We start from the raw sequence: 9,918 nt of genomic DNA, 5'->3' as shown, positions 1-9,918 counted from the left end.
CCATATATTACATATTCACTCCATCACCCTTTCCTCAAACCACTTTAATTCATGGTGTCTAGCTCTTTCATGTAAGTCAGATAAAAAAATGTTGTAGCTCAGAATTGTATATAGAGATTCTGCCATTCCTGCAATGACCTATAGGAGGTTTAAAACCAAGATGTTGCCCTAAATAGCTCTTTTCTCCTGATCAGTGTTTATTTTAGAAAATCAGATATGCTGTAATTATGCTCTATGACATGTCTTCCACTTTGGCTGCTGGCAGGAGACATTTGGATGCAACATGTCAACTGTACTAAGTTATTACAGTTGAACAGCGGCGAGATTTCAGTAGCCCGAGTAGCCCAATTCGGGATTAAATCCATAAGCTACGCAGACGACACTCAGCTTGTCGTCTCGTTGTCTCAACACGGGGGCCGCCCGGACGATCTCCCGGACTGTCTTACAGCCATTTCTTCCTGGATGTCTAGCTCGAAACTGAAGCTAAATGGATCTAAGACGGAGATCATGTTCTTAGGCAATCAATTCACCTCTCTGCCCCCTGAGATGTGGCCCGCCTGTATGGGAGATCTTCCACCCCCCAAGCAGCAAATCAAAAGCCTAGGGATCTGGTTCGAACCCCAACTGACCTTCAAGACCCATGCGCAGAAGGTGGTTGGAGGCTGCTTCGGCCTGCTACGAGCAGCCCGGAAGGTCCTCCCTCTCCTTCCGTTTCAATCCAGAAAGCTGCTAATCCAGGGTCTGATCCTGTCCAAACTGGATTATGGCAACTCCCTTTTCCTCGCAGCCCCTCATGCCACTATTAATACTCTTCAGCGAGCTCAGAACGCCGCAGCCAGGCTGCTGATGGGGGCGCCGAGACGGGCCTCAGCCAAACCACTGCTGAAAGCCCTGCACTGGCTTCCCATCCAAGAGCGGATCACTTTTAAGTCTCTCTGCATCGCACATAAGACTCTGCAGGGCAAAGGCCCTCCAGCCTTAAGAGGACTGATCCGACCGTACAAGTCGACCAGGGCCCTTCGCTCAGATAGAGAAAATCTGGCCATTGTTCCAAGAGTGAGGAAGGCACGAACAGGAGGCCGCCGGTTCTCACTGAATGTGTCAAATAAATGGAATGCCCTTCCTAGAGAACTCCGAATGGAACCGGGTCATCTGAAATTTAGAAGAGCGCTCAAAACCTTTCTGTTCCCTACCATCCCCTAACTCTGCCTCTCGCTTAAGTTCATCAGGTTCAGATTAGGATCAGCGCTGGGACGCTCCAGGGCAGCCATGCGCTCTATAAGTCCAAATCAAATCAAATCAAATCAATCACAGATTAATAGAAACATCCCAATGTGACTATATTTACCACATTAGAAACTGTCTTTTATACAGGGATTGTAGGCTCCCATGTATAGGCCGGTCAGTCCATACTACTTAGCAATTTGCTTCATTAAGAGAATTACACACTCATATTTGGACAGACGAATACACAAACACACAGACCCAGGCAAAGTTATACTCATGTTGTGAAAGAGACATAACCAAACATATAAACATGAGGTAGCCGATATGCCCATGACATGAATGATCAAATTTGGTTACATGGGCCCTCAATGGGAGGACCCAGGAAACTGGCAAGTATTTCTCCACCATCATAGTCACTGATACTGGGCAAACCAGCAACTTTGGGGGTGGGTTTAATCCTGCCCATTATGAGTTGGACCCTAAGGGTCCATTAAGAAATGAGAAATTACCTGGGGAATCAGTAATTCTAGGTCAGATTTCTCCTATAGTTTCTTATTATAGACTTTTACTCATGTTTTCTTTCTACTAAACGTCAACAGATCTATGGTGTTTCGAGTGGAACTTTTTGCTAACTTTTTACCTGGAGAACTGATGGAGACCCGGATCGCATTGAAGCCACAGCCGTCTATGTCAAATTGTCGGTCGGCCTCAGCTTGCTGGTTTGCCCCGCTGAAGAAGATCTGACTTGCAGAAAAGTTTTTAGGTCTGAATGTAGAGGACCTAATTGGGATCGGAGCCGAGAAGCAACCCATTGACGCCAAGGCCATTCCGGGCAAGGACTTTGAATCTAGCCCTCTAAAAGCTTTCCCACCTTCATTACCAACAGCACCAAGACCCTGATCTTCAGCAACCTGCCATAGTCAAGTCCCGCTTTGGATCCAGCTTGCAGCTTGCCCTGCTGATGACTTTCCTCTATAAAAGCGCAGCGACCACCTTTCCTCTATAAAAGTTTATTTTTTTACTCAAATGTTTAGAAATTCATATCTCTGATTATACTTATTAGATTTATGTCATTGTGGTGTATTTTTATTTATTCGAATTTTTCTAAAATAGTTTGAGATGTTTCTTGTTTTGCTTTTTCACTTTATTATATATTTGAATGCTACATAAATAATTCACACAGTGCCCTGTAAGTTATGCCTGACTGCTTTGCGCTATACTACAAAAGGGCTAAGCACAAGTGTATTTAGTAACTTTAGTGGTTCACCCTGATAAGGATTATTTTTTGGGGTGGGTCTTCAGCCCCCTCAACTAATACCCCAGTTTCTTACAGAAGAGAACAGCAAGCCGAACCCAATATCCATGGCACGTTTTCAGTGGAAACTTACATCTGTACTCTTCCAACACATCCCATAGGTATGGTCCCGAAACTTGGTATCCAATTTTTTACACAGTTTTGTCATTCTTATTTAGACGATAAAACAGTCAACAGTCATCCGGTGCATATGGATTACAAAGACAGCTGTCTTTTAGCTTTAGACAACTGAGTCACTTAATATCAGGATTTTTTTATTATAGAATTTCCTATACTGAGGGGACCTTATATTCAATAGGTCTTAAACCGTCTCCATCGCATGGAGTGATTTTTGCCAATCAGGGGATGCACATAGAATTTGAATAAGCCCTCTTCTGAAGGCTTATCTGTAGCCTTCATTCAGGAACCCTGAACTTTGTCTCATTTTTTGGGCATACTCTGCCATTTCTCAGCACATATGTGCCTGGCTATATTGGAGTCTCATTTTGTAAAATACTGGAGACTTAGGGATGTTACAGAGTCTAGCTATATCCTGACAGAAAACCGTAGGACCCAAATGATATAATAATTTTTTATAAAGTATTGGGGTGGTTATCCTGCCATATTACCAACAGCATGAGTTTGGCTTTCTGGGACTGATTTTTCTAATGTTAGTTCAGGCAATCACCAACCACAACCCGAAATTCCCTGAACCTGAGGCAGGGCCACATGCTGTTGAAAAAATCATCCATTTGACCACAACACCTGAGACAGATGCCTACATGTCTATTTTCCCCATGAAATGTAGCCTTGTAAAGGTGCAATATGGGAAACAACCTTTACATCGCAGTCATTAGACCGCAATGTCTTTACAAAGCGGTTGTTACAACGACCGCGTTGTTACAACGCAATGCCATTACTACGCAAGTCATTACATCGACTTGCAGTAGATGGCACTCTAACATAAGGAATAGCATAATTTACTATTCCAACACCTTCTCTACTGTTGCGTAGGCTTGAGTTGGAATAGTAAATTATACATTCCTAATGTTATGGCGCCATCAACTGCAAGTCGATATAATGACTTGCATAGTATTGGCATCGCGTTGTAACAACACAGTTGTTGTAACAACCGCGTTGTTACATACTGCGTAGTAAAAGCACACGTTGTAACGTGCTATATTCCTTGACACACTGAGAATCATATATTTTCTGCCCATATGGATCTTAGACCACTCAGCTCTTCTGAAGTATGATAAAGCAAAGTTTTATAGATCAGTGATGCCGCTTTCTTCAATAAATCTTCTGTTAGCACTCTATAATTTAGTGAGGCACTACTAGGGATCTGTATATCATCCTCAACGTGAACTTGCAGTGCATGTCTTAATCGTAGATATCTAAACACTTCTGTGTTTGCCATATCAAACTCTATGATAAGTTGTTTCAAGGACTTTAGACCCTTTGATCCCACACATCCCCTAAGATTGAGCTCCCAATCACATCCAAACTGTGAAAGCCCTGTGGGCATCCAAGTTCTCTCAGTACACTGCTCATTCACAAATACACTTTGGTAAGGAGAAATCTGCATCCCAATGAAACTACACCACCAACAGAAATGGGTATACAACCTTTATAACGCAACTTTTACAACGCACTACCATTACAACGAAACTTTTACAACGCAAAAACTATTACAACGCATGTATTTACAACGCATGTTTTTACAACGTAGGTACCTTTACAACGCATACCATTACAAGGTAAGTATTGGTAAGTATATAATTATATTTAAAATGTTATATGTTTGGGTTTTTTAAGGGGTATTTTTAGGGTTCAGGGTCAGTTTTGGGTTTTTGGGTAAAGGGGTATTTTTAGGGTTCAGGGTCAGTTTTGGGTTTTTGGGTAAAGGGGTATTTTTAGGGTTCAGGGTCAGTTTTGGGTTTTTGGGTAAAGGGGTATTTTTAGGGTTCAGGGTCAGTTTTGGGTTTTTGGGGTACAGGGGTACAGGGTAAAAATAAAGTAAAATTAAATTTAAATTAAATTAATTAAATGAAATTAAATTAAATTACATTACATTAAATTATATTAATTTCAATTAATTTACAATTAAAAAATTAATATATACTTACCAATACTTACGTTGTAATGGTATGCGTTGTAAAGGTACCTGCGTTGTAAAAACATGCGTTGTAAATACATGCGTTGTAATAGTATTTGCGTTGTAAAAATTTTGTTGTAAAGGTATGCGTTGTAAAAGTATGCGTTGTAACGTCATACATCCACAGAAATGCATCCCCATTCACAAAGTGTAGCAGACCAGATGCTACATGCTCAATAGCCATACCATTCAGAACTGGTGATGACAATATGCTCTATCACCTTCCCTTCTTTGCAAGGTGGAGAGAGAATCATAAGAAAATGTCAACAGAGAACACCTGCATTTCTGAGTACTACAAAATCCTTTGTACAATAGACTCCACTGCAGTGTTCCACCAGTACAATGCACTACATAGCATGCTTGTAACCATGTACGCTGAGCTCATAAGGGCTACGAGTTCCACCCCTCATTGACGGAATGTCAACTACCAAATAAATATGCAACAGATTCAAACATCCCCATGCCTTTGAAATGCAAGAGAAGTGCTTCGGAAAAGAGAAGGCAGAAAATTACTACGAACAGCACATGCAATGGTAACATCATCTCATGGTAAACTCATACATCCCTTGACCCACCAAACATGAAAAACATGAAGAGAAACTGACAATCAGTAGTACCTGAATAGGAGGTTTATCTCTGTTCATGAAATTGAAAGAGGCTTCCATGACTGACACTGGATGGAACTAATAAGGCATCTCCATTCACACTAGCCGAACTTAGTACAATGTCCACTGATCCACAATTGACTATCCCCAAGAAGGAGGGAAAAAGAGGCATGGGTAAGGTGGCAAGACGATTTTAACAAATATGAGATGTTCATCTCTATTCATTAGTCATGGACAGACTCTAAGACCTTCTGGAAAAGACCAGAGAGCTCTGCAGAAGTTCACAAGGGATGTCATATGCCGGTTGACTCGGTGTCGAAGGACAACAAAGACTATTGTAGAACGTCTACTGAAGCATCATACAGTTGTAGTGCTAGTCAAGCAGCATGTAGTACAAAGACTGAAAGAGCACCCCAATTTTACAGAAACACTATGAGAAGCAGTAGTGGTTTCTGGACCAAACAGTGAGCAGCCTGGAGAAGCAGACTAGGCTGTCAGAAAAGACAAAAGTGAGCTCATCGAAAATTTTGTATCTTCATATGGTGGCTTAGCAACATGGTCTGCATTCTCTCAATGGTTACCAGGATGTGGAGAATTCTGGTGTATGTCTGGAGAGGAGAGCTGGCAGTTGCTGATAGAGGATGTGTCTAGGGGTTGTTCCTGCATACTTGAATAAAGCCACTACAACGAAGTATATTGTCTGTGCCTAAGTGGCGATGAGGATGGGATGTACTTTCCCAGAGGGCAGACTGATTGGTAAAGGAATAAGATGACAACCCCTGGACCAATAACTACATAGCTTCCACTTAACGTTACCTATTACAGTGCTGTGATACTGCAGTGACGAGGAGCATACTGCTGGGCTGAAACACCAAAGGACTAACATTACAGGCATATATAAAGAAGAACTTGCTGTCGTTCATCTATTGGAAGGCACATGAAATCGTGTAAGCAACACCTGTACTTCCGTGATGCGGGTAAGAAGTAACACTGCTGTGGGTGTCTGAACCATATTGGTCAAGTGAGGTGTAAGCCTACATTCAAAAAAATACCTATGCTGTAGGAGCAGCATTTGAGTATGTGGAGGCAGTATCGTTTAAACTGATTGCCTGGTGAATATACCGTGTGAAGCAGCAAAGCGGAGAAGCGGAGAAACATTGGTTGTGGTGTAAAGAAGCCGGTGTTGGACAGCTTGAGAACTAGGAAGAGTGAGAAAGCAATGTGCGGTCTGATTGTGTGTATACAGATCCCCGTCTGCACGTTAAATTGAGCAGTGTTTATCGTGATCTGACAACCTGGAGGTCTGACAGAACTTCAAACCGTGGCACAAGCGAAAAGGTGCTTGATCAGAAGAATCAGTGTCAGCGTGAAGTTCCGAGTGTTGTTGTTTGGACTGGCCCGAACTCCTTGGTGGCCATTCGAATACGGAGATGCGTCACAAACGCCCCGCATTGTGGAAGTCATCCTGGTGTCCTACATCGTGGCGCACTCGTGATGCACATCCTCTGACTTCTCCTTTAAGTAGCGTGAAGTTGCCATGGAAACCCGGGGATAGCACTACAATGCGATCGTAATAGGGAAATCAATCAACAACCAAGCAACAATTTAAAACTGCAACATGATCGCAAAGGTGAAATCAATTAAAGAAACTCAGTGCTGGAGTGCATATGAGAGAAACGATTTAAGGAAACTGTGCACAGGGAGTAAATGAGAAGATATTTGCAGCCTGCATTTACTAAATAGACTACGGTGACCATTTTTTTTTTATTTTTATTACTTGATGTTTCTTTCAGGTAATCGTTTCTTAGACTCAACCGATTCTAATAGCACTTCGTTAGTTTATTCTTGACTGTTACCATTAACATGTTAACCTCTTTCAATTGTTTTCATTTTCAGTCAGGGAAAGTGAATATTTAAGCTCTATTAATTGTTTCACTTACCTAATTCAAATTGTAGCTAGGAAAATCGGCAGCATGGATATATCATCTATCACAGCTCCACCTAAATTTCTACAAAATCCTGGATAACCCACTTTACCGTGGGAAGACTGGATTGAGATGTTCAAGACCTATTCAGAGGCTGTTGGTGGAGAGGATTTTATAGCTTCTCGAAAACTAGCATTGCTCAAACATAACTTAGGAATAGAGGTCGGAAGGTATTGAAGACACTACCCATTGGTAATGATAAGAAACAAATAATTATCAAAGAGAGTACTAGCAAAAATGAGAATAAAGAAGAGGGTGAAGAGGGGAGTAAAAAGATCGGCCACTTAGCTGGATCATTACCCACCCCTAAATGGAAACGCCCTGTAAACGCCATTAGAGAGAACTCTGAAGACAATACTGACAATACTGACAATGAGGGGGAGGTTGAAGTTATGGTTATTTGTGACAATGTTATCAATGATGTATCAGAAAGCTTCAACCCTCCCAAATGTGATTTAGGTATTAATGGAACCAAAATAACTGTTTGGGCAGACTCGTGCTCCCCATATACTATAATAGATAAGAATGCGTGGGAAAAAGTAGGAGGTCAGAAATTGAATGTGCCAGATGTTGAACCTGTGGGATATTGTGGTATTAAACTTCCACTACTGGGTTTTTTCAAGTGTACATTGTCTCACAAGGGCAAAGTAGCAATGAGCAAAGTATATGTAGTGGAAAAAGGGAAACCATTTTGGGGTTGGTGTGAACAAAAAATGCTGGGAATTACATTGGACCGTAATCATCCTCAACAAGTCTTGGTCACCGAAGATGTGGAGAAAAGCAAATGGACCATCACATTTCCTAAATTGTTTGAAGAAAAATTAGGTTGTCTAGAAAAATTTGAACACCGCATTGTGTTAAAGCCTAATAACATTCCATGTGTGCATAAAGCGAGAAACATTCCATTTACTCTCAGAGAGAAGTTAAAATTATAGTTGCAGAGATTATGCGATGCGCAAGTGATCGAACCCATTGAGTCCTCTGAGTGGCTTAATCCAGTAGTTTTAGCATGCAAACCTGACGGTAACCTGCACATGTGCATTGATTTAAGAGATCTTAACCAGAACATCACATCCTAGTTGACCGATACCCGTTACCTCACATCAATGAAATGGTGTCTTCTGTAACTGATGCCACCTACTTTTAATTGATTGGCCTGTCTAATGATTACCATTAAATCAAGCTGCATCCCACCTCAAGGCACCTTATCTCATTTATCACACCTGAGGGAGCCTTTCAGTTTATTAGAATGCCTTTTGGTTTGGCATCCGCCTCAGCAGTTTTCCAAAGAGTAATGTGTGAGCTGTTGGCGGGATTATCCAAAGTGTTAGTTTTTCAAGATGATGTGTGTTGATGTGGGGAATCAATCGTGCTGAACACGATTCTATTTAGATAAGTTGCAAAATGCATGTATAAACGTAGGGGTCAAAAAATGTAAAATTGGTGTCAAGCAGATTGATTATTTAGGGCACACTTTATCTAGGGAAGGTATAAAACCAAAAAAGTAATTATTAGATGCTATCACCAATGCACCATCACCGTGCAACAAGGAGCAGTTGCACTCATTCCTGGGTCTTGCGGAATTTTATTCCAAGTTTTTCCAACATTTTGCTGACAAAGTCCATATTCTCAGAACGTTAATGTAAAAAGGTATTAAATTTGAGTGGACAGATGAATGCCAAAAAGTCTTCATTGCCATTAAAGAACGAATAGTCAAAGCGGTAGCCTTGAAGCCTTTCAATCCATCACATCACACCATAATTGTAGTGGATGCCAGTGCCTACGATTTAGGAGCAGTGCTCATGCAAAAACATATGGGACATGAACGTGTAGTAGCAATTGCATCATGTAACCTCATGGGTGCAGAGGCCACATATTCGGTCATTGAGAAAGAGGTACTTGCAAGCTAGTGGGGAGTGAACTATTTCAAAAACTACATCTGGGGAACGCATTTTGAAATCAGGTCTGACCATAAACCACATATAGAATTGTTCACCACTAAGGGAGCCGCAAAAGCAACCCCCAGAATCGCCAAATGGTTATACAGACTACAAGGGTATGACTTCTCATTACAGTATGTTCCTGGCATTCGCAACGTCAATGCTGATTGCCTATCCCATTTACCATTAGAATATGAGGACGACGATGTTGACTCTAATGACGATTGTGTGGTGGCAAGTGTGACTGAGTCGTGTGTGGGTGCCATCGCCATAGAGGAATGGAAGAATGCCATAACAAATGATTCCACTATCAAAGAGATTGTGACTGAACTGCCTCCTCCCTCAGGCCCCAGTTTTGTGCTCAGAAAAAAATTTGGAGAATTTTGGACAGTGTTTACGGAACAGTCTGTAGTGGATGGTGTGATGCGCAGGAGTGGAAGACTAGTAGTTCTGGTCAGCTTGCAGCCCAGGTTACTCAAATTACTTTATGAAGCTCACGGTGGTATGTCAGGAATGAAGAGAAAGGCCAGGAAAACATTTTGCTGGCCAGGGATCGACAGGAACATAGAGGAACATGTACGTGGGTGCATGGAATGCATGTGTAGTGACAAAACTCATCGATGGAGGAATCACCTATCTCATTCACCAATTTTCCAAGTAGACCATGGGGAAAGGTGGCTATGGATATCGGTGGGCCATTTTCTTCCAC

This window comes from Lissotriton helveticus, chromosome 3_1 (assembly GCF_964261635.1).
Source record: "Lissotriton helveticus chromosome 3_1, aLisHel1.1, whole genome shotgun sequence".
Taxonomy (NCBI): domain Eukaryota; kingdom Metazoa; phylum Chordata; class Amphibia; order Caudata; family Salamandridae; genus Lissotriton; species Lissotriton helveticus.
Note: the sequence above shows the minus strand (reverse complement) of the source record.